This window comes from Ursus arctos, unplaced genomic scaffold, assembly GCF_023065955.2.
Source record: "Ursus arctos isolate Adak ecotype North America unplaced genomic scaffold, UrsArc2.0 scaffold_10, whole genome shotgun sequence".
Lineage (NCBI taxonomy): Eukaryota > Metazoa > Chordata > Mammalia > Carnivora > Ursidae > Ursus > Ursus arctos.
Window position 1 is genome coordinate 14,541,594 of NW_026622764.1, and position 26,677 is coordinate 14,568,270.

Consider the following 26,677-nt stretch of genomic DNA (forward strand, 5'->3'; position numbering starts at 1 on the left):
ACACAGCTGGGAGAGCCGAGTGTGCACGCAGGGTCCCAGGCCACAGGCAGCCTGTCTCAAAACTGGTTTGTTGGGACGCCTGGGTGGCTCAGTCCGTTAAGCATCTGCCTTCAGCTCAGGTCATGATCTCAGGGTCCTCGTATTGAGCCCCGTGTGAGGTTCCCTGCTCAGCGGGGAGCCTGCTTCTCCCTCTCCCTTTTCTCCTCCTCTCCCCAGCTCATGCTCTCTCTCTCTCAAATAAATACAATCTTTCTTTAAAATTCTATAAAAATATAGCTCATCTATATTTATGTCTATTTGACTTTGTACTAAAATATATAGTTTGATATAATTTAAAAACACACATGTTTTATAGTTCTAGAATGTTAGAGGTAGAAAGTACTTTAAAATTACTTAATTCAACATTTTATAGACGAGGAAATCAGAATCCACAAGGGACTTCTTCATGTTTGTCAAGTTAGAAAGTGAACACTGCAGTACTGTAACAATTGGAGTAACATTTTGTGTATGTTACTCTTCAAAAATGGTAAATTTGAAAAATTATCCAAGTTCCGTGCAGAAGAAAAATCTGAATTACAAGCAAGTTTTGACTATTTAGAAGTTGAAAACTGTCACATTTAATACAGGTTCTCCTCAGTGATATATCTGTGCCAATAAAATATTTACGAGTGTATCACTAGGAAGTTTTTGTTTCCGGTTAATGCAGAGTCATCTCTATAAATGACTTTTGAATAGTAACATGAAAAGAGAGGAAATAACAATAGAATTGTATGCTGATAATACGGTAGACATAATAGACGCACCTCTTTTCGTGGTTCAAAGCAATAGCTGTTTCTATGTTTGATTTAGGGTTTGTAAAGAATTAATAAAAAGATCTATAGAACAAAGCTGATGTCATGTTTTGCCTGTGATTATTACAAACTGCCACACCTCTAGGATTTGGGACATAAATCTTTATGACAAACAAATATGCCCTAAGTCAACTTCTTTCCCACCACGCAATTCATCCACGTATGTAATCCTATAGTGTTAAGCAATGTTTTGTTTTCCAGTCAAAACACTATGTGAAAGATTATATTGTAATTTTTTGACATGGCACATAAAGCAGCCAATGAAGTTTGATTAAGCAATCTGAATGATATTCTGTCTGCTAGTTTCCAGATTTTATATACCATCGAGGAGAAAAGCAAATAATAAAATTCCATTTTCCTCATGTTAATTTCCAGGTGAGAGGGATAGGATCAAATAAATTAAAGCACCGATGTTATAAAACTGTATCTACAGTATTATGGACATTCAATAAATTGTCGTTGAATTTAATTTATTGGTCAAAAAGGACGACTTACAGTATTGGATGGAATGTTAAGCATACTCTCAAAAACTATCTGTAAATGTCTGATTTTTTATTTATTCTTTCAAGTAAATAATCTTTAAATAAAGAAAAAGTCCTATTCCTTCAAATTATAATCTTACAACAAATATGGGGCCTTAGTTTATACTTCAAATGATCAAATTAATCCTCAAATAATTGCTCTTTTTGTCTCTTTTTTTTTTAAAGATTTTATTTATTTATTTGACAGAGATAGAGACAGCCAGCGAGAGAGGGAACACAAGCAGGGGGAGTGGGGGAGGAAGAAGCAGGCTCATAGCGGAGGAGCCTGACGTGGGGCTCGATCCCGGAACGCTGGGATCACGCCCTGAGCCGAAGGCAGGTGCTTAACCGCTGTGCCATCCAGGCGCCCCACTCTTTTTGTCTCTTAAAGCCCATTTGTATATACATATATAAATAATATATTCGTCATTAAAAAATTTTTCTGTAGATGGTTTGGAATCACACAATATGAAATTAGGAAAAGCAGTATGCTTTTTCATTTGTTTTGCTGCTTTTGTTTTTGTGTTTTTAGTAATCTCTACACCCAATGTGGGACTTGAACTCACAACCCCCAAATCAAGAGTCACATGCCTGGAGTGCCTGGCTGGCTCAGTCTGCACAGCAAGCAACTCTTGATCTTGGGGTTCTAAGTTCAAGCCCCATGTTGGGTATAGAGATTACTTAAAAATAAAAAAATCTTGGGGCACCTGGGTGGCTGAGTCAGTTAAGCCTCTGTCCTCAGCTCAGGTCATGATCCCAGGGTCCTGGGATCAAGGGTCCTGGGATAGAGACCCACGTGGGCAACCTGCTCAGCGGGGAGCCTGCTTCTCCCTCCCCCCCCCACCCCCGCCCCTGCGCCTCCCCCTGGCTTGTGCTCTCTCTCACTCTCAAATAAAGAAATAAAATCTTTTTAAAAAATTTTAAAATCTTAAAAAAAAAAAAGAGTTGCGTACTGTACGGACTGAGCCCCCAGGTACCCCTGCTGGGCTCCGTTTGCAAACTGAGTTGACTATCTATAATCTAGTGTGAATTGCTACTTGGCAACTTGACCCACATATCAGAATCAACGGTTTCTTGTATCCCTTTTCCTAACATCCAATTAATTTTGACTTTCAAGACACTTGGTTTTACTGGTTTAGGGAAAACCAAGCTCAATTCTAAGTAGCATACATCTCTACAATCCTCCCTAATTTAAATGACACTCTTCTCTGGCTGACTCTCAGTCTCAGGGCAGGAGACTTCTCAGAAAGGTGGACGTTAGACCCCCACATATACTAGTGTTTGCTTAACCGAACCAATGAACAAATGTGAATGGGGGTCTTTAGTGATTACGGCTTTTTTTAAAAATATGGTTATGATTATGACTCTTACTTTAACTACAAATTTTTTTTCATTAGGTACTGAATATAGCATGCATATTTCTAGTAGTACAATATTTTATTTCTGACCAAGCAGGGCCAAGGATGAACCACATTTGTGACTACATTTTAAAACTGACTTTTAAAGCACATGCATTCATATCCTACATCAAATAATCCTTACATAGATGAAATAATGGAGCTGGAGTACAATCACATCCTCCTCCTGCCCTAATTCCTATGGCGGTAAAGTAACAAACGGAACATCATGGTTACGTATGAAAAACATAAAGTCAGCGCAGCGCTGGAAGTTTTTTTTTGTCGTGTTTGGTTTTTTATGATTACACTTGGGTGCAATGTATGGAAATAGCCCTGGACTGGCATTTCAAGGACCTGGCACCCAGTTCCAGCTCTGTCACTACTTTGTTAATTTACATTTACTTTGGCCCCTTGTGAATGGGTTAAAGAGCTTCTGTAAAATTACCCTTGGATCTAAACATAGAAGGAGGAAACAAAAATTCAGTAGAATATTGTTTCCTTCTCCCTTTCAAACAGTGTCGACAAAGGGAAAACAAGAAGGAACAGGAGAGACAAAGGGAAAGAGGAATAGGAGAGAAAGAAAGATTCAAGTGGCATGCAGTTGTGGTCCACCCACATCAGGGGCCAGCAGCTGAGACAGAATCACAAGCAATCTCCCTCACCCCTCCAGAGATTTCCCCTTCGTTCTCAAATTTCGCTTACATTTTGCTCATCCTTACCCCAGCCGCCCCACTCCCTCCTACTTACGGTCACTTGCTTATATTTGCCTCTTTTAATTGGAAGCAAAGAACAGTAGCCTACAGCCTGGTCATTCCTAATTCCTCCCTGTCCCAGTGTTAGGAAGGAAAGGCAGAGCGAGTTTCAGTTTTATGGGCAAACAGCCTGATTCCCTTCTATCTATGCTAGAACGTTGGTGTCAATGTTTATTCTCATGGCTGGAATTAAGCAATTTGTAGAAGGTCCCGTGGCAGATTAATGCTGGAACTGGGTTTATCACGCACAGCTGCTGAGTTCTCATTGTGCGGGTGGGGCCACGGGGCCACGGGGCCACGGGGCTGTTCCACATGGCTTTCCAAATCTCACCCTTGTCAACTGCAAGGAACTTCTTTGCCCCTGGTTGTGGACGAGCTTTATTAAACATAACACATTCAAAAGAGCCTAAGTGACAAAATCTCCAAACTTTACTTTTCTAAAAATATTTTATTTATTTGAGAGAAAACCTCCAAGGTCTAAAGGGACTGCATATCGCTTTCAGTTCTAAATAAAAAGTGTCATAGGTAGTAAACTGATATTGTTAGTGTCCACGGAAAGACTCAATATTCCAACAAACATGAAATTTAACTCGATTACTCAAGCTCTTAACTTAGAGGTCTGATGATATTTTTATAGGTAACAAAGGCAGCCAACTTTAAGAATCAATATCATTTCTCATTCAGAAGCACCAGCCAGCACCTAATTTTTGTTTAGCTTTTTCTGATATTTTCAAATATGCCATGTGTTTCCTATCTAATCCAGACTAACAACTAAGAGGTCGTCTTTTGTAACTTAATATATATCCTGTTGAATTTCAGTGATAGACGGTTCTTAAAGGTAAATGTTTGTGAAAGGATCAAGATTATCCTTTGAAAGCCGAATAAGAACCAAAAGAATCATAAGCATTTGACCTCAAAATAATGAACATCTTATTTTCACAGTTTTCTTAAAAAAAAAAAAAAGGAACATGCGAGTGCCGTCATGATAATATTCTGGAAAGGTAGAAAATATAACATCAATAAGAAATTAAGCCGTCTTGGGGCGCCTGGGTGGCACAGCGGTTAGGCGTCTGCCTTCAGCTCAGGGCGTGATCCCGGCGTTGTGGGATCGAGCCCCACATCAGGCTCCTCCACTAGAAGCCTGCTTCTTCCTCTCCCACTCCCCCTGCTTGTGTTCCCTCTCTCGCTGGCTATCTCTATCTCTGTTGAATAAATAAATAAATAAAATCTTAAAAAAAAAAAAAAAGAAATTAAGCCGTCTTGTACTTAGCTTTTATTACCCATTTACCTTTATATATTATTAAAGCCCTTATATAATGCAACAGCCTTCTTCTGGCTGCACATTTCCGGCTGAATTTTTTTAACTTTTATTATAAAATCAGATTCGTTTTCTAAGCAAACTGATTTCAGTATATGAGTTTTATACCAGTGAATGTGATAAGCCTTGAAACGTCATGTACCAACCGGAAAACGGTCATTTCAGAAAAGACATATTGAAAAACTGCTATATTCCCAAATGTCTCAATATAAATACTGAATGCAGAAACAGATTCAAAATCCAATCTTATCATCAGCCCCCTCAGCCTCTCTTCTGTATTGTTGTAGGATGTGTTTGCGTCGCTGACTCCTTCATACCCTCCAATCTCACATACTTGTCCTTAAACATTTTTGGTGGTTGATCGATCTGGTTCTATTATTGAAAAGCAAGAGAAAGTTTCAGAAATGTAACAAAATCTGCCATCATCCAGCAAGTTGAGTATTTAAAAGCACCTTCTTGATGGAGTCTACAGGGAATGAAATCTAAGGGGTTTAGGGGTATTCCCATAAGGGGTACAGCAGAACAAGGGTGTTGGACATAGCAGGGGTAGAGGAAAAGGAGGAATCATGCCCCCCCCCATTCCAGAAAAGAAATGTGGTCTGGGTTGTGCCCTAAAGAAGATGAGATTAGATCTTAGAGTCACGGAAGGAGGAAGCTGGACCAGACGCAGCATGGGAATCTCCAGGTGAGCACACACACCGACCTTGCCATTGGATGGTGTGCATAATGAAGGGAAGTTTTGGCCAGACGCAAGCAGAACTCAGGGTGATAAATCAAATTATAGCGCTCTATGATCATATAAGAAGGGTAGGTACCAGCACTTGTTGGTAATTCCTAGAAGTAATTTAGCAATGGGTCTTAGATTTGTAATTAAATAAAAACTGGAAATAATGCTTGGTTCTTGTTGTCATGTTGGTCCCTTATCCACATGCAGTTGGCAGTGTCATTGAGACCTGTACATCAATAGGAACCATGAATTTAGCTTTTGCTCTCATTTAGTGCTACTCGTGTGTTGCCACTTGAGGATAGTTATTTGGGTCCTAGTTAATAGTCCTCAGAGTCTAATCAATTTCCAAAATAGTTTAAGTGATTTTGTACTCATAGTTGGTTTCATCTGAGGGCTAGAAGCCCATCAAGATGGTGTTGTTTCCCTAGATAAGTGTTCGTTGTTACCTCCACCAGCAAATTACCAGACAGGTACTATAGATAGAGACCCCAGTTATAGAAGGAAGAGTAAGCTAATAAATGCACAGGATTTTCAGACTTGGAAGTGCCATCTGCGGAGTGAGGTTCTGCCTTAATCTGTATCTCTCAAGTACAGAATTTGGTTAAGTGGATTTCTGTTAAGTAAGAAACACCTACAGTACATTACTACCGCTGAAAAAATGACTTCCTTGGGGCACCTGCCTGGCTCAAGAGTCTGTGGAGCATGTGACTCTTGATCTCGGGGTCATGAGTTCAAGCCCCATATTGGGTGTAGAGATTACTTTAAAAAATAATGACAAAAAGAAAGAAAGAAAAAATGACTTCCTCTTTGCACTTCCTTCCATTTCCATAACTTGAATTCAGGAAGCCCACCAGAACTTCAGTACACCTTTGGCTTATCATTTCCCTGAGAAAATGTATCCAAGTCATGGTGAGATTCAACCTAGAGGGACAGCTGAGATCAGAATTCACATTATCCCCTCTATTCACCAGTCATACGGCTTCTTCTACGTGAGAACAGCCATACATACTAGATATTTAAAATGTGAACAATTCCAGCTGTGATCAAAACAAGACAAGATAAAACAAAAACCCCCTGATTCGTTATTACCCACCCACAAACAAGGTCTGAACTGTATTACTTCACGGATTGTTCTTTGAGCCATGGTAGAATGGAAATACACCCTAAAATTAGAAGATTGAAAACAAACTGGGTTTTTCAAATCCCATTTAATGTTTTAAAATGCCTATCTTAATTTGATTTGGCTACCCAAAATAGAAAAATGTTGGCTCCAACTTAGTCTGGCTCTTCTCTGAAACTACTCTTCAAGATGCAAAAGTTTCTTAATTAGCACTCACACAATGGAACTTAATTCATATGCATATGCCACAGAAATAATGCTTCTGCATTAAATTACAGCAGCTGTGAAATTTAAATACTACTAGGAGCCAGCAAATTTTGTGAAAATACTGTACTATATTTCATGAGAAATTTGCGCCCTCTTTTGGATAAAAATTGTCAAGACATTTAAATGTGAACTTCAAAAATACGTAGTGAATGGCTTAAAAATAAACAGTTTTGTTTTAAAGACCGTGGGAAAGAAGGAGAAAGAACAAATGTTAAAGACACAGTAAAGACAATATTAGCCAAGCTGTAAGGCAAAAATGGCCGTATGAAGGACAGAGCGTTAGGAATCTTTAAAACACAATGTGTTTGGGATTTTTGCCGTATGTTAAATTACAAAGTAATGTTTCTTAGGACCAGTCTTCTCTAGAAAACAGTAGTAAGCACTTATCTTCCTCCCGAGACTATAGTTTTTGTATAGGTAGGGAAATTGTCCCTTGGGTGACCTTTCTGCCTGGATGAAGCAGATCGCAAGGAGTTGTTTCTTTCAGATTGAGGGAAATACTCAAAATATATTTAAAGATACCTTGGGGGACATTTTGAAAATTTTCTTCATTTTTCTTTTTCAACCAAGCATCTCAGTAGAGTTGTCTATCATCATGATCCCTCTCTCTCCACCATCCCATTGCCTTCTCAAGCCAATGCAATCCAGTTTCCTACCTTTCTCTCTCTAGTGAAACACCACAAGCCAAGTTGCCAAGTGGCTTCATACAATGGGATTTAGTGGATATTTCCCATTCCTCATGTTGCTTGACCTTCCTGCACATTTTGACACCGTTACCCAGTTCCTCCTTTGTGAAATACTTTCTTCCTTTGGTCTCTCTGACCCTATTCTCACTTCTGTTTCTCTGCCTGTCCATGGTTCTTTGTCTATCTCCTGCTTCTCAGCTGGCATCCCCAGCATTCTGTGCTTGGCACTTACTCCTTTCCACATCACACCCTTCCCCAGGGCAAACTAGTGGCTCCAGAAGGGAAGTCCCTGACCCAGTCCCTGTTGGATACCTCCTTTCTCTTGGGAGCTCATACTACTGCAAACTCACTACGCCCAAATTCAAACCACTCATCTTCATCTCAGCTTCTCTCTCCTTCCCACTCCCCCTCCTTCCTTCTATACTCTCTGTCCTGACTGATGGAATGATATTTGTCTACCCACTCTTTCCAGGAAGTCATGATTCATTATTTTTTTAAAGATTTATTTATTTATTTTAGAGGGGGAGGGGCAGAGGGAGAAAGAATCCTAAGCAGACCCTATGCTGCGTGTAGAGCCTGACTGGGAGGGGGGGGGCTCGATCTCACAGCCCTGAGATCACGACCTGAGCCGAAACCAAGAGCCAGACACTTAAGTGACTTAGGCACTCGGGTGCCACAGTCATGACTCATTGTGAGTCATGTCAGATCCCTCACTTCTCTGTACTCCACATCACCCCATCTGGCTGACTCTATTCCCAAACCATCTCTCTCTTCTTTTTTTTTTTTTTGAGATTTTATTTATTTACTTGACAGAGAGAGAGGGGGGGAGAGAGCACAAGCAGGGGAAGCGGTGGCAGGCAGAGGGAGAGGGAGAAGCAGACTCCATGCTGAACAGGGAGCCCAACATGGGGCTCGATCCCAGGACCTCAGGATCATGACCTGAGCCAAAGCCAGCCGCTTAACGACTGAGCCATCCAGGTGCCCCCCCTAAACTATCTCTCGAATCATTCTCACCTCTCCAGGCCCACGTGACTCTTCCTGATTCAGTCCTTCACCTCTTCCACTGACTATCACAAGGGCCTCCTACCTGGTCTCCCTGCTTCTCACCTCACCCCTCTAAGCCATCTACCATATGACGCTCCAGGTGACTTTCCTAAAAGATAAATCTGATTATTTCTCTTTTAAAGCCCTTTACTGGTTCTCCAGCACCCAGAGTGTGAAATCCATGTATTTTATCATGACATACAAGATACCCCAGGGTCTGCTGCCCATCTCCCGCCACACCAGACTTTGGAATACTCTGTTGGGATTATACCAAAACCACTTCACAGTGTTCCTCTGTCCAGATTGTCTTTTTTCCTTTATCTGTCTGGAGAATTGCTTTTCATTAACTTTTTAAACAAAACTCTTTCCTCCTCCAGCAGGCCAGGTGTGAGAGCTATTCTCCGTTCTTCTTGGTGGCATGCTTCCATTGTTGCATCTACTACACAGAATTGGAGTTTTTACCTATTTTTCCACTGGACTGTGAGCTCTTTGAGAGTAAACACGGAATCTGATTCATCCTCATTGTGGCTTTTATCATAACCATACTGGCTACCATTCATTGAAAGCCAGAAAAAAAAACAAAGGTTTAGAGATATTAAGTGAACTGCTCAGAGCCATGAACCCAGTTAGTTGCAGAGCTGTGATTTAATCCTGGGGTTTTTAGGTCTAAAATCTGTGCTCTTTAAAAAATAATGTACTACAAACTGGAGGTTTCCTGGTAGTATTGCTAGTACCAATAATAAGTACTGTAATTATTACTGTGAATCAAGAATTCTACTAAATGCTTTATATAATAATCAGTTTCTGAAGAACGGAGAATTGATTTAGTTTCAATTCTCTAACAGTTTGTTATATAAACAGTTTTGTTTTTTTTTTAAAGCTTTACTAACGAGGACAGCTGGGGTGGCTCAATTGGTTGAGCATCTGCCTTAGACTTGGGTCATGGTCCCAGGGTCCTGGGACCGAGCCCCATATCGGGCTCCCTGCTCACTGGGGAGTCTGCCTCCCCTTCTGCCTCTCACCCGTCTCTCTCTCAAATAATAAATAAAATCTTTTTTAAAAAAGATTTACCAGGGGCACCTGGGTGGCACAGTGGTTAGGCGTCTGCCTTCGGCTCAGGGCGTGATCCCGGCGTTATGGGATCGAGCCCCACATCAGGCTCCTCCGCTAGGAGCCTGCTTCTTCCTCTCCCACTCCCCCTGCTTGTGTTCCCTCTCTCACTGGCTGTCTCTAACTCTGTCGAATAAATAAATAAAATCTTTAAAAAAAAAAAAGATTTACCAAAGACACTCATAAATTTGACATAAATTTGATAGTACAGTTAAGTAGGTAGACCAGATGACCCAAAATCTCCTTTCCAACATCTGTGATCCTACAAGCATTTTCCTTCTTTTGACTTAAAAAAAGCCCTTCATAAATTTATTTTATTAACAAGCTATCCTGGCAGTAGCTCCTATGGTTATAAAAATATGGGCTTTTTTTTCTTTCCTATTGAAGAAAAAAAACCAACAAACTCCACAGTTTCTGTGTTTTTCTATGTTACCTCCTATATAACAGATGCTGTGAATTGCTGGGGATACGGTTGGAATTAAAAAGGAAATACAGTTTATTTGTCATAGAGTTTAAAATCTAGTAGAGATTACACATCACTCAAATGATAGCTCAAGTGACCATATAATTATGAGCTGAATCAAATGCTCACGAAGAAAGGACTACTGTACTATGACGCTACATGACAAAGAACCCGATCTGTGCTCTGTGTCAAGGAAAACGTCTCTGAGGAAGTGAGCTGGGTCTGAGGCTTGATGGATGAGGTGGAACAGTCAGGCGTGGTATAGGGGAAGAGCCTCGCAGACACAGCCAGCAGACTGTGGAGGGAGCTGTGGTAAGAGAAAGTCAGAGGGAGGTGATTTTGGAGGGAGGCATCACGCTAGGGTTAGCCATCAGCACTGCTGGGCCCTGGGTATTTAGCCTTCACTGGGATTGCCTATAGACCTGAACTTTGCTCCATTCTTCGGGGCCGCCCAAAGACAGCGTGGTCCCTGCTGTTAAGATCTAGGTCTTCCATGTCTTTGTATCTCACAGGCTATATAGACCGTGAATGCTCAATGAATATGTCTTAATTTATTTGCCTTGATGTTCTTCCCTTCTACCCACTTATACCTCCGTCACTGGAAGACACTCAAAAATAGTGACCTGATTTATTTTTTAAAGGACTGAACACATTAAAAATAGTCTCAGCAGAAAGCAATTCTGAAAAATAGTATTAGGAGAGTGGTGTATCTAAAGATCACTGGAAGACCAATTCTTTCTCTTAAAATCTACTTCCCTTTTCCTCCACATTTTCTTATGAAAACATATAAATATATGGCAATGTTGAAAGAATTTTATAGTGAACACCTTTTGTTATGGATTGAATTGTGTCCCCTCCTAAAATTTATATGTTAAAGCCCCAACCTTCAATGTGACTGTATTTGGAGAAAGGGCTTTTAGGTGGTAAAAAAGTTAAAAGAGGTCATAAGAGCGGGCCTTAATGTGATGGAATTGGTGGCTTTATAAGAAGAGGAAGAGTGGGGCGCCTGGGTGGCTCAGTCGGTTGTGTCTGACTCTTGATTTCCACTCAGGTCATGATCTCAGCAGGATCCTGGGATCAAGCCCTGAGTCAGGCTCCATGCACAGCATGGAGTCGGCTTGAGTTTCTCTCCCCTGCTCCCCCCAACCCGGCCCTGCCACTTGCTCTCTCTCTCTAAAATCAATCAATCTTTAAAAAAAAGAGAGAATCATAAGGGAGAGAAAATACATTTATAGTACTATACTGTATTTATTGAAAAAAACCTACATATATGTGGACCTGCACAGTTTAAACCCATGTTGCTCAAGGGTCAACTGTATATACAAATATTGAATCATTATGTTGTACACCTGAAACTAGTCTAACGTTATATGTCAAATATAACTCAACTAAAAAAGAAGAGAAGAGGAAAAAAAGAAGAAAGAAAAGTTGTTTTTAGACTGTTTGTATTACAATCAGGTGCTGTAAAGATTAGTGAGTTTCAGGGAAACACTTCAGTAAAACATACAGACAGAACAGTAAAAAAATGTATGCTGTGAGACAGCTGATAAACACAAGGTGTTTTCCTTGAGCATCTGCAGGTATTCCTCTCGGTGTAAAAGCGTACAACCAGTGTATTAGCACTCTCCTTTATGTGATTTGGCGTTTGGTCTCTGCACTCATGAAGGTAGTAGTGAGAAGTCAGCCGCTCCTGTAGACTGAATACACTCAGGCAGGTGAGAGGAACAATGGAGGTCAGTCTTTCTTGCAGCCCTTGCTCAGCTTGCCAACCCAGGTGAATTTGCCTGCTCTTGACTCCGGTAATTCAATAGCTTCTTTCCTTCCGGTAGGGATTGCCTGGCCACTGACTGCCTGCCTTGAGTCTTTGTCCCATGCCACTCATCAATGTTGTGGTTTAAACACAAAGAATTTTAACATCCTTCACATCCCAAAATAAACAGCAGCTCTGGAAATGTCATAGGGCTTTCTCTGCACAGGAAATGGATTTAAATAATTCATGGGGCATTGTGAAAACTTTCTGATGCTCCCTCTCCCCTCCAGTTTCAAGAATAAACAAGTATGAGTGTTTGGAAATGTGAACTGAGTAACGAACTTTCTAGCTGGTGTTAGTGCGCATTAAAAATCATTATATGAATGTGGCCTTGTGTTTTAGTACATGAAATTTATATACTCTGAGTATCTTTTTTTTAAATTTAAGTATAACAAACTCCGTGTTTTAAATAATAAAAGTGACCTTCCATAACAATTATATTGGATTTGACTCTAGGATAATTTACAATGCTTTCCTTACCATAATTATTAAAGGCAGTATCAAGTGATCAGATATATAAGCTAGTTTTGAGGAGAGCAATCTTTTGCTAAACCAAGAAACAACAATGTTCAACAAATAATAGAAAAATGTTGAAACAAAGAACAGAAAATTAGAATCCTAATTGCATCTGTTATTTGTATACCAGCCCTGAGTACAACTAGGGATTTTTGCACACTTCATACAGAGAAGTAGCAAAAGGAAAAGGATTAATAGTGTCCTACAAAAGACTTTTGGGGAATGGAAAAGGACCACTCGCGCATGAATGCTGCCTCATGAAGCCAAAAAAAATACAAGTTACAGGAAAGTCAGGTGACTAAATTATTCCAGCCTGGAGGCAGGCTCACCTAAAAGCTAAGAACTCTACTGCAAAGGACTAGTTCCCTATGTCCTTGACAAAATAAAAAATAAAATAAAATAAAATAAAAACATGTGAATAAGCCTAATGGTTCTTAACAATTCCTTTCAAATCCTGTTTTCTACATAACATGGCACATTCTTTGTAAAGAAGCGTGTTTATTCACTTCAATTAGTTGGAAGTCTCACTTGCCATGGGAGAAATATTTCAGGAGCTCTGATGAAAACATTCTAATCATTGGAAAAGAAAGTACACCTGACTTACAGGGAGAAGAAATAAATCCATACGCAAGGCGAGAAGAGATTGCAACAGCATCTGCTGAATTTTCTTCTCCTGATTATTTTGACTGTTTTTCCATTTAGAAACCCATGCTATTACAAGGGTCTAAATGATCATCGTCACACAAAAATATATGTTAGAGAAAACTAGGTGTGAGCAGTCATATCTCACTGACCCAACCAGTTTCACATTCAAGAAAGAAAAAAAACAATTTTGTTTCCAGCTTTGTTTCAAAAAGAAACAAAACATCCCATTGGCCATCAATCAGCCATGTATGTTGGCACCTTTTCTAATTCTCCGTGAACAATCAATGCATGCTATGTTCCAGCTCTAGAGATCAGTTCGTGAGGTGTCTTAATGACCTAGCTAATTCTTCTCTTTTACCAACTTACTGAATGAAACTTTTTTTTCCTTGCCAACTACCCATTTAATAAAATGGCCCATGAATGCAGTTAAATCTCATTGACTGATTTTGTTATGGTGCCTACTCTTGTTTCTGCTGCCATGTACTCCACACTTGACTGGTGGGGACATGCTCCCTTTCCTTCGAGTTCACTTCACTCAATTTGGGTGTCAGTCCTTTGGGAGAAGCAAGTCATCTGAGCTTACTCGTTACCAATATCTTATTTGAAATTAGTTTTTTAGCAGATAGTTCATTCATCTAGCTCTCGGCGTCCTTTAGCTGATAACCTTTCTTGCTCATACTGTATGTGAAACCAAGAAATATTTGACGCCAAAATGTGTGACTCACTTGCATATAATGGCATTATAGAGAAACAGTCACACAGGGGAAGAAAAAAGATTTTGAACAAAGTATGCAAATAAGTACTTCATGGAGCCTGCAAACCCACTTTTAAGTCACAGTACTTATCACAGAATCAGAAACTCTCCATGTTGCTGCTGAATTTAGAAGTCAGTAGTTCAGCATACATCCGATTCAACTAGGGTTGATGAGCAGAAAACTTTCCCTTACCAATGCCACATTCCTCTCAGAGTGAATGTCTGTAACCGCTACGGGATGACGGTGTGCTCTGTCGTTCGACACACAGGAGCACACACAGCCGTGGGGTGACGGACACTGACTGCACACTGGCCCTTTGAGATTAGCGCTTGAAACCAGAAGGCAGACTTCTGGTAAAGACGACAGACATACATAGTTACACTTGCTTCCTCCTGAAACTCCACTAAAGAGTTAGTAAACAGGGGTCTCCTGGGTGGCTTGGTTGGTTTAGTGTCCGACTCTAGGTGTCAGTTCTGGTCATGATCTCAGGGTCTTGAGATCAAGCCCCATGTCAGGCTCCACGCTCAGCACAGAGTCTGCTTGAGGATTCTTTCTCTCCCTCTCCTTCTGCTCTCTCTCAAGTAAATAAATACATCTTAAAAAAAAAAGATAGTAAACAGAATTTTTAAAAAGTATCGCATAAAACCAACAAGAGCAAAGAGGTGGTAGAGAAAAGAGAACATAAAATTTTGGAATCTAGAAATACGATCACAAATAATAAGCTGCCTAACAGAACTGAGAGAGTTGGGACACCTGGGTGGCTCAGTCAGTGAAGCGTCAGCCTTCAGCTCAGGTCACGATCCTGGGGTCCTGGGGTCCCTGGGTCCTGGGATCCAGCCCTGCGTCTGGCTCTCTGCTCAGTGGGCAGTCTAATTCTCCCTCTCCCTCTGTGTTCTCTTCCTCTCCTTCTGTGCTCTCTCTCCCAAATAAATGAATTAAATCTTTAAAAAAATGATTTTTTCCATTAAAAAAAAGAATTAAAAATATCAAAGAACTAGAAATAAATTTTAAAAGACATGTTCAAGATCTTTATGCAAAGAGCCTTAAAATATTATTGAATGAAATTAAAGAAGATTAAAATAAAACAATATATTATCAGCTGTGCTCTCACTTTATGTGGGACCTGGGGCAAGAACACAGAGGGAGGCCTGCATAGCCGACATCTAAATATTTAAAAGTTATAAATATAGCCAACAAATGGTAAATAAAACATAACCTATCCTCCTATGTGGACAAATATATCATCATAACTACCTGGAAAGTCAGATTTGAATTTTGCGATTTTCACTTTTCAGAAGTCTGTGCTGGAGTGTAGCCCCTGGCTCACAGTGTTCCCTAATCCCACTTCTCTTTCCACTCTGGCTCCACCTTATGCTGCACCAGGAGGCGAATTTCATGCGCATATGTGGACACACCAATCCACACATCCAAGCTCCATCCACAGCACCTGCATCCCTGGACCACCACTTGACCATCCTTTAACCAATCCTCAGGAATAAGGGTGCACACGGATGGATTTCTCTGTCTTCCAGAGGACACCCTAGGGAAGAGGGCTGTGCAGGTCCTAGAAGTGGGTTTGAAGCTATTTGGGCAGGAAATTTCAGGATCCTAGTACCCAGATTATAGTCTAGAGGGAGGGAGTGATGGCTCTGAGTAACCCATCACATTGATCCAGTAGACTCTCTATTCTATGGGAAAGGGGCGCAATCCACAGACGGCCTGAAATTGGGGTCCATGGCAGAGGCCCTATTTCCTTGAGTCTGAGGACTATATTTATTCATATATTGTGTTCACTAATTGGAAGATTCGATATGATAAAGATGGCAATTCTTTCCAATTGTTTCATAAATTCAATGCTATCTCCAATAGAAATTCCAACAGGTTGTTGTGGAACTGGACAAGTTGATTCTAAAATTTATATGGTAACACAGAAGTCCAAAATAGCCAGGATACTCTTAAAGAAGCCCCAAGATGGGACTCCTTACTCTATGAGGTAACAATACTCATTACAAATATACAGGAATTAGGACAGAGTAGTATTAGACAAATAGTCCAATAGGAAAGAATACAGAGCATAAAAACAGTCCTGCACGTAGATAGATGGATGGATAGGATGTGGGGAACAAAGGTAGAAGGAAATGTAGATAAAATTAAATGTCCTTATAACCTACAGCCCATACTTAAGGCAGGCAGAGTGTAACGTTCCTCTAGGAAACTCCCAACTGTCTTAATGTTGATGTCTTGCTAGAGGGAAAAACTACCTTAGCTTGACAGGAGCCAGGCCTCCAGTATCTTGTGAATCTTCTTTAGCATATGAGAATCTTTTTGGAACTTCCCCTGGTCTTTACCTCCCCCCAACCCCAAAGTATATAATTTGTAGTTATAAAAAGTATATCATTTGAGTTGCTCCTCACAATCTCGGGGCAGCAGCTCTTTCTGCCCACGGGTCCTGTCCACATGCTTTAATAAAACCACATTTTTGCACCGAAGACATCTCAAGAATTCTTTCCTGGCCATCAGCGTCCAACCCCAACAACACTATCCAAAAAACACATCAGATAGATGGATGGATGGATGGATGGATGGATGAATAGATAGATAGATAGACAGACAGATAGATAGATAGATAGATAGATTCTTGATTCTAAATAGCAAATCTTGCAATAAATGCTGCTGGGGCAATAGGATATCCATAAGGAAAAAAATGAAATAGCTCTCCATATCACATGGCACACATGAACCAATTCCACGTGGACTGTGTACTTCATGTGAATGGCAAAACAATCCAGAATGTGGGATGTTCTACAAGACAAATGGCCTGCTCTCTTCAACAAATAAATGCCATTAAAAAAAAAAAAAGGTGGGGAAACGAGTACAAGTTCAAAAAGCTTTAAGAGGAATATCAACCAAATGCAGTTTGTAGACTTGTTTGGATCCTGTTATGTAGGAAAATGGCATCAGGGTGATAGAGAAAATAAACTAACTTTTTAAAAAGCTAAAATAAAATGGTAGCACAATTGTGTGTCATTGTATTGAATCGTTAGCCCAAACTAGGTCAAAATGATTCCAAAAGACTTTACCCCCAGCTTTGCCAAATCTTCAAAGGTCTGAGGCTAACTTGCAGCCCCCAGACCCTTCCTTCGCAGAGGAAGTTGTCTTACAAAATAAGAGGAACTCTGCAGCTGATCACTCTTGAGGAACTAGTCTTTCATGTTGGAGCTAAATGCTTCTGTAGTTTGGGAAGCTTCAAGTTCTGGCGTTTACTACCAAGATTAAAGGAAATCTCAAGAGATGCGGCTGTCACTGGAACAGAACTCCCTACATTGCATGAAGTAATAGAAATTGGCTGAAGCTTCACATCCACTCAGTTCGAAAAGTTTCTTACAGACCCCTACCACTGAGAGGTCAAAATGGCGGCCCACTGGATTTAAGCACGGCTAAGTATTGCGATACAGCCAAGCAAGGCAGGGACAGCATATTAGATTCCATAATGTGAATGATTTTAGGTTTCGTACTTTTTAAAGATGGATAATAGAGTTTAAACTCGAAGGCCGTTTTGGTAGCATTAAAATAAGTTTCTTAAGAAATTTAGACAAATAATGTTGCACTTTAATTTTATAAACTATGTCCATGAAATTATTTCTCTGCCTAGCATTCTTTCAGTAGTTGTATGATTGAGTAAGAAGGTGCATCTTTTGGAATTCGAAACTTAATAAAAATTTTAAAGCTTTGAAATAAAAATTCTAATGCCAGTATTAGAAATATTTTTGCCAGGTGCCTGGGTGACTCAATCAGTTAAGCGTCTGCCTCTGGCTCAGGTCGTAATCTCAGGGTCCTGGGATGGAGCCCTACGTTGGGCTCCCCGCTCCGAAGGGAGTCTGCCTCTCCCTCTGCCCCTCCTTCCTGCTTATGCACTCTCTCTCAAATAAATAAATAAAATACTTTTTACAAAAGAATTTTTTTTGCCAATTCAATAAAGATAAAATAAACTAAAATCCAGTTACTGAAATGAGAAAATTTACTAAAACTACATGTTCTCTACCTGTCAGGCATTGGGTTAAGCACTTCCTGTACATTATCAAATTTGATTCTCAAAACAACTCTGTGAGGTAAATATCCCCACTTTACAGATGAAGAAACTTAGAGGAAACAAAGAAGGGAACCATGACTTCAATCCAGGCGGCTCTCTCTGGCTACAACACCCACAATTCTTTCTCTCATGTTAGTTGTTTTCATCACTGAAGAAATGCTTCAATTAAACTTTAATTTCTAGTAAGATTAATTTTCATGATGATTTCTAACAATGATGGTCCTCTTTTTCCCCTGTATTTTAAAACATACAAAAATGAGTTTTGTTATTGTGGGGTCCTTTGATAGAGAATATGCATTTAAATATGAAAAGTTGCTTAAATTATATCCCATGTACTGTATATGTAATATACCATATGGAAAACTCTAGTACAGAATTTTTGCATAAAATTGATCTAGATGGGCTGAAAGCTTTTATTGATCTAGAAAGCTTATTCTGGTATCATTTCTGACTTTGTTAACATGGCGGTGTCTGTAGGGCACATGGAAGCACCCATTGGAGCACATGCATACACGTTCATCTGTACACACACACATATGCTTTATTCCTCAAACGACATCTTGAAGGAAAACATAGTCATAATTATGAGAGCAACTCTTTCTTTGCACTTTAGATTTTCATATGCTTTTCATATCTGATTTGCATAGATGATTTCCATACATGACTCTCATTTACTTCCCATCTTAATCTCTAACTTTTCCCCTCCCTTTCCTCTTCACCTAGACCTCGGAGTACTTTACAGCACGTTATCTTAATTTATATTTAATGTACTGCCTTACATTAAACCCTTTATTTGTTGTCTTAAAACTCATTCATATGCCTCCGACAAAGTACTGCTCCTTGTGGCAGTTTGGTGTTCTGGAAAAAGTTATGAACTAAGAGCAAGAGGCATGGTAGCCTGAGTTAGCAGCTTGTTTCTGTCCCTCACTATTGTACAGCCCTGGGCAAGTTTCTATGTCTTTGTAGCCTCGGTTTCCACATCTGTAAAATGGAGATAATACCCCTGCCCTGCCTATTTCCGGAGCTATTACGAAGTTCCGGTGTGACAAACTGGAACATGATTAACAGCTAACTGCAGGGAAGACCGCACCACCCCTCCCTCTTCTTAAACAACTAACAGACCCCAGGGGCTCCGACTCTTGATTTCAGCTCAGGTCATGATCTCAGGGTTGTGAGATCTAGTCCTGCCTCAGGCTCCACACTCAGCGGTGGGAGTGGGGGGTCTGTTTCTCTCCCTGTCCTTCTCCTTCTGCCCCTCTCCCTCCCCCTGTGCTCTCGCTCTCTGAAATAAATACATCTTAAAAACAAAACAAAACAAAACAAAAAACTAACAGACCCCAGACTTTGATGTTCCTGCCTAACGCAAGAAGCCTGGATGCAGTGGCTGCAACAACCCTCTTGGGACCAGACCTGAGAGAGGCCCAGAGTCACAGAGACCTTGTTTCTGCCTTCTCAAGCCTCTGGACCAGCCCTGGGCTGCCAACCTTCAGATTTCTTGTTTGGCAAGAGAAAAATAACTCTCCTGACATACTGATCTCTAGTGAGCTTGCACAATGTGCCTCACACCGCGCCAAGCACCTGACGTGCATCAGACCCTGAGCCCAGCTCAGCCCCCAGCTCAGCCCTTCTCCAGGAAACTGATGTGTAGAGACATGACCCTGTGTCTTGTGCCTTTGCTGATGGCTGTCGTGCATTCACAAGGGCCTCAACCTGTGATTCAGTTATTTAATTATTGTCAGAAATATGATACAAGATCACACCCTAAACCAAAATATTTTACTTGTGACCAACAGTTCTACAGTTCTGGTCACACCGATACTGCTGAGTTACGCAGGGACCATGGAGCAGCTACTCTGTCCCAGAGCAGTCACTGGGAAGTTGTACTTTCTAAAATCAGACGCTCGATGTATGGCATTTTCCCCCCCTTAATGGCTGCAATTGGTAAGTGCAGGTTTGGGAAATGTGCTTATGTAAATAATTATAGATATGATCTAAGAGATTTGGGACATAGCTCATCAATTTTTCTGGGTGTTAGAGTAGATCCAGGACTGTTTGAGTAAAATCTTGGCCCTGTCCCCTTCTCCCCTCGCCAGATCCCCAAGGCCAGTAGGTTTTCATCCCATCTCATTCCTATTATTTGTTTGTTGTGGGAAGAGCTCCCAGGGGGTAAGCGCCGCCTCATTTATGTCTGTCTCCAGCCCCTGGCACAGTGTAGGGGTAAGTGCTCAGCAAAAGTCCATGCAAGAAAGGAAAAAAGCTGGGAAAGAAGGAAGGAAGAGAAGGACAGAAAAAGAGGAAGGAAGAAAGGAAGGAAGGAAGAGAAGGACAGAAAAAGAGGAAGGAAGGAAGGAAGGAAGGAAGGAAGGAAGGAAGGAAGGAAGGAAGAAAGGAAGGAAGGAAAGAAGGAAGGAAGGGAGGGAGGGAGGGAGGGACGGAGGGAGGAAAGGACGGCAGAATGGCTTCAGCACGAGTGACTGCATAAATCTTGCCAATGGTTAGCGGATGTGGTTAGTCAGGTATCTGGCAGGAAGAAGCCTCCCCTCCGCCGTAAGTCCTGATTAACTTCTTAATTTCTACAGTACAGGATTCATAATATAAGTATGAAGACCATAAGAAGATAGGAGTCCTCTGTCGCCCATCTACGCATGCACAAAGATCCGAAATCATTCTGTTCACTGCTGGCAGGTTTTGCTGCCGCCCCAAACAAGTCTTCGGGAAGGCAGAGGGACCAGAATCTCTGTATAGTATTTGTTTTGCCTAATAATAGAGGCTTTAAGGGTTTTTGGGAATTGGTTTTCTCTGGGAATCACTTTAGTTTCCCATTTCCTTGTAAATATTTTTAGTAAAAACATTATCCTCTTGGATTTCAGAGGAAGTTAAAAAAAGAAAAAAGGAAAGCTTGAAAGCATTCACTAAGTAATGTGCTCTTGAAACACGGGCACTTACTTGATGGTGTGTGCCCTTTAGTCAGAGTCCAAATTTCTACGCAACACAAACCTGACTACTGCTCCTTCCCTGTGAATCCTTTCTCCCTCAAATGATCTTCAAAGTTCTCAGAGGGTTGGACTTGCAGGTTGTTTTCTATATTAGATATAATACTGTTTAATCTGTCTGAAGGTGTAGAATGCAATGATACTAAATCAATATCATGGCTCCACACCACCTAATACACATGACAAGTGTCCTATGACCATGAGGTTCTCGAACTTTCCTACGCTTAGTTGGTATACGTTTATAGCAATTATTTATTTGGATAGTTTGACACATATTATTTTGAAATTATAAAATATCTTCATTTTTTAAAACTTTTGAAAACAGGCCAGCTTGGGATACCTGCCATTTTCCCATGTTTTGGTTTCTTTATTTTTAATTGGAAGTGTAGTTGACGTACAATATTATATTAATTTCAGGTGTACAACATAGTGATTTGATAATTCTATACATTACAAAATGTTTACCACATCAAATGTAGTTACCGTCTGTCACCATACAAATTTATTCCCATAGTTAATAAGAATGCACTGGTCTGACTGTCAGAAAAGTTCCTGGTATTCCTGAAAAGAAAAGCCTTATAAAAACACCACTACAAAATCTTCCCCCAAATCGCCTGCCAAACCCTCCTTACCCACTACAAACAAATAACAAAAAACAACAAACTCCAGGCTCTCCTTCACCTGCTTTTTTTCTGGTGAGTTGAGTACTTAAAAATGGGTCAAATAGCAAGAAAGGACCCATTGTTGCATTATGGCCACTAAGGACCACAAGAATCCAATCGTCAAATAAATCACTTTGGTTATTGGAGCAAGGAACTCAACATCATTTTCACAAGTGAGTCTCCTCAGCGCTGGGATTTGATAGCACCTTGTCAGGGCTTACATTTCAAAGAAAAAAAATAAATAAAAGAACTGAGTTTCTCTCAGAAAATTGAAAGGGACGTAGACTGAATTGGGAGCCAAATGGGCACAAGTTCAGTGGAGGACTAGAAAGGACCTCTGTTCTCAAGCCGGCCGAGGCCTGGGGCTTCAGCAGGGGGCGCTGCTCCCTCTGTGGGGGGGGGTGCCCCACATGCTGGCATCAGAGGAGTCATGCGGGGACTCCCTGTTCCCGGGTGCCTCCAATCCAAAGGAGGAGGCTGGCTGACACAGCAGAGAAGACAAGCTCTGAGGTGAACCCAAGGCTTCTCAAGTACCCCAGCTCCTCTTCCTCAGGGATGTCGACTCATAGCCTCACCTCACGCAGCGGACAGACTCACATTCCTGCCACAAAAAATAGTAATTCTGTTCTTGTGGGGAACACTTTCCTTTCTTGAAAAATACTGCAATGGGTACAAGTTGCAGGTCTTCCTCCACAGTCTCTCCCCTGCTGTCTACCCCCTCCGTCTCAGTGCCTCACCTGCATGAGTCCATGTGACATCACTTCACACCTCAGGCACCACGATGGTTTCCACACTTGCCCCGTGGCCTTAACATTCATTCTCCGCACCGTAGCCCGAGTGAGCCTTCCAACCTAAAAATCATCACACCATACACGCCCCTTGCCTGCTCGAAACTCTTCAGTGGCTTTCCAGTTCTCTCGAAAGAACACTGACATGCTTTGCCTTGAATTACAAAGGCCAGTATCACATGATCCTGGGCTCATCTTGGCCTCGGTTCCCCTCACTCATGCTTCTCTAGCCACCCCCACCTGCTGACAATTCGTAGAAGACCCTTCAGGTCACCTGCCTTACTGCCTTTGTGCTTCTTGAACCTTGGTCTGAAGGGTGTAACTGGACTCTTCTCAAACTTCAGGTTTCCATTTAAATGTTATCTCCGTAGACAGGGCACCTTCCACCGCCCTACCTAAAACTAGCCCAGTTCCTCTACCCCATCATCAGTGGCGGCTGGTGGATATCTAACCACTGGCCCTCGAGGGAAGGGAGAGAATCCCTGACTGCTGGTGGTGGAAATACTACCACACAGCTGCATGGAAGCTACCCAGGCGACGTCCTTGAGCTGGCACGATTTCCGAAATGTAATGGTCAGCTCTTGTGAGCGGACCTGAGCTGGTTGCAGGTACCAGTGTGTTCTCGTGTATCACACAGGCCTGCCTGCTCCCTTCCTGGCACCCTACAAAAGTGGTAATAGTGTGTATTTGGTTGTACATTTGTTGTTCTGTTTGTCTCTAAAGCTTATAGACAGAGATTGGAATGTAAGGTCTCCGAGGGGGAGTCCATCTCAACCTTAGCCCAATTCCTATCAGTGCGGTTAAGTTTTCAAAAAGTATTTATGAGCTGTGCTGCCTGACTGGTTCAGTCAGAAGAGCATGTGACTCTTGATATCAGGCCCCATGTTGGGTGCAGAGATTACTTAAAATAAATTTAAAAACTTTTTAAAAAGTATTTATGAGTTAATGGTAAGAGCTCATTCCACACACAAAGGTTTTCTTTTTCAAAGCCTTTTCTTTCTTAGGTTTCCTATATTAAAAAAAAAAATTATTTCCTTATTTCGGGGAGGGGGTGAAACCTCTGATGTACTGTTTTTAAAACCAGAAGACCAAGAAAGAGACAGGGAATTGGCTAAGGAGGGCACAGAAGAAGAAAGGGCTGGAAGGGGAGTCGGATGGTATGAACTGGAGTGAGTTTATAGCTTGAACTCCTCCAGTGAAATGAATTTTAGCCTTTATGTTAATTAGAAAATAAGTCTATCTTCGGTGTAGAGCAAGTCCTGCTTTTTGTTCTGTAAAATGTAAATTTCTCATTCATCACTGTGTGCCCACGGCCTAGCACAGTGCCTGGCAAACAGCAGGTAACCAAGTATTTATTGAGTAATGAATAATGTAGAAGCTCTTGACTTTGGATTATAAGAGCCCTTCTACAATGGCAGAAAAATTCCAAATTCAAGTTAATAAAACATTATTATAATGAGTGAGAACTAGGCATTGGTAAAAGAACTTGATGTGCAGAGAGCTGGAGTTTTTGTGCTGTGGTTCAGTCCATTTTCCCAAGTAAGCCTGTAAGGACATGAAGCCCAGGCATAGGGACACCACCTCCCAGCTCACCTGAAGCCGTGGAGAAAAGTGGCAGAGAGAAGACGGCACCAGGTGTCTGGGAGGGGATGGCACAGGGCTGTCAGCACCCTGGGCCCCTGGGAAATTTCCAGGACAGCAGCCTGTGTGGCAGAAATGAAGTGATTATCGTTGGATGAAACTGCCTACCTCAAAGGGAGTGAACACATCACCAGGACTTCGTTCACCCAGCTCTCTCCCTCCAAGCCTTGTGATGGGTTGACCCAACACACTGCTTCCATTTGTAAGAGAGCAAGAAGAAAGAACGGCAGGGAGGGAGAGAGGGAGAGAATCTTTATATTAAATGGCTTTTCCTAGTTATACCCCTGGCCTGGGTCTGAACACCACGGAGAGGAATCCTCAGCTCTTTTTCTCACCCACGCTTCCTGCAGAAAACTCCTGCACGAAGGAATGCTTTTCTGCGAAGCCAGCTCCCTTCAGATGATGCAAGTTTCTCAGCACTTGGTTGTTAATAAACAGACGTAGGTTTGAAAGATCGCCCTGTTTCACGTCTTTTTTTCTTTCCTTTTCGTTCTCTGCCACTCTACCATAGGTTTTGCTGTTTTCACCTGAAGAAAATCCCACAATAGCTGGACAAATGATACTAATCTGTATTTATGGTATCTTACTTTACTTAATGCTGTGTTTGGTTTTTACAGCTGACTGACTTTCGGATGTATGAAAAGATTGGACAAGGTTCTTGCAAAACTGGTTGTCAAATGCTAAGTTTTGTAGATGTTCCAAGAATCTTGGAGCTTTAAAAAGTGAACCCTGCAGTGCAAAATGCTTTATTTTCTATAAAATTCTTAGGCTTGACAAATACGTTCCATTCATAGGGTATTTTTATTTTAGAGTTTGACTGCTTTACGTTTTTTGGCCAATGCGGCCTTTCCAAGGTCCTGAAAGCTTTCTTATTACCCTTGTTTTATACTTGGAGGCCTGAGGTTTGAATAACCTGCCTGGGAGAGCAGGGCAGTCAGTCATTAGAGGTTCATCTCCAACAAAACTTGCATATCTTACCACATAAATTTCCTAGCAACATAATCTATGAATTTACCAACATTGAAAAATTCCTTGGGGGCTCCTGGGTGGCTCAGTCAGTTAAGTGTCTACCTTTGGCTCAGGTCATGATCCCAGGATCCTGGGATTGAGCCCTGCATCTGGCTCCATGCTTGTGGGGAGCCTACTTCTCCCTCTCCTCCCCATTCGTGCTCTCTCTCAAATAAATAAACAAAAAATCTTAAGAAAGAAAGAAAGAAAGAAAGAAAGAAAGAAAGAAAGAAAGAAAAAAAGAATTCTTGACCTTGTAAAGACTTTGTATATTACTATAAGCACAAATTTTCGTAGTATGTAACAGATAATATATATATATGCACACATATTATTATTATTAAGCCATAAAAATAATATTCTAAATGCAGGGCATAGTAAAGATTAGGACAGGGCAAATCAGGGAAGGGGTTAACAAATAAGCAGTTGATCCAATGTTCCAGAATCAATTGTGTGTAGAGATAAGATCCTTACCCTTAAGAGGTTTACCACCAACCTGGGAAGGCAGAGAACATTCTCTAATCAATGCTAGCACAAAGAATTAGACTCTTGGAGCAAAATGCAAAGTTTTGCAAAAGGCAAAGTGAAGAAGGACTTACATTAAGGTGTGCTCAGAGAGGGCAGGACAACCACAGAAGGCTTCTAAGGGAGGCTAGTGTTCCATTAGGTCGGTAGGTAGGGCATTAATAGGTGTGTTGACAGAGAACGGGAAGATCGGCCGAAACCAAACTGATCGGTAGAAATTTCCAAACTTCATCCCTTGAGAGACGTCGTCACTTTCCCCTGGGGAAGGGGGAGGAACGCCACCACATTCCAGGTGACTCATCTCCACTTCAGCAGTGGCGTGCTGAAGTCCACGACAAAGGCTTTCCCATCGCTCAAATGTTAGGGATTTTGAGAGGCCATTCACAACATGTATGGGCAGTGTGCCCAGGTGGGAGTATTTACACCACAGAAATGGCAGATGCTACAGATCACCGCCCCCCCACGCCCCGCCCCCCACCACCTGAAGATACATGGCTTCTTGTCAAAGAACCACGCGCTGGCTGTGTGTCAGAAAGAGACAGGAGGTCAATGGGAGTAGGCGAAGAAAGGAGTAAGGAGTCAGAAGCAGAGTGACAAAGACAAGGTTGCAAGAAACCAGCAACGACTTTCCAGAAAGGTGAGTGCGTGACCTAGGAACCACCAGGAGAGCAATGTGCCTACGGAAGCACGGAAACACTCATGTTATAGCTTTAGGCGACGGTAGAGTTGCTTAGAGCTTTGTATGATAGGAGGACTGCATTAAGACTTCTCTAAAAATCTGGTAGTATTCTGCCTTACTCCTCATGTCTTTGTGGGCCTGACCACTTGTTTCTCCGATATTAGAACAGATTCCGAACAATTCTTAAAGAATTTTGGCTCCGCTTGCGGACACTCCTCCGGCCCCCCTCGGACGTAAGGGAGCCGTGATCTCATTCCACTCAATTTTCATGCAAGGATGGCAGCGGTGTCCCCACAGCCTGATTCCTGC

The 26,677-nt window shown here is 41.4% G+C and overlaps 1 protein-coding gene across 2 annotated transcripts in view; it reads right to left on the bottom strand.

Moving 5' to 3' along the window:
• Positions 1-26,677, bottom strand: part of CLDN10 (claudin 10) — a 110,595-nt gene that overhangs the window by 32,845 nt on the left and 51,073 nt on the right. The gene's annotated exons all lie outside the window — the stretch shown is intronic.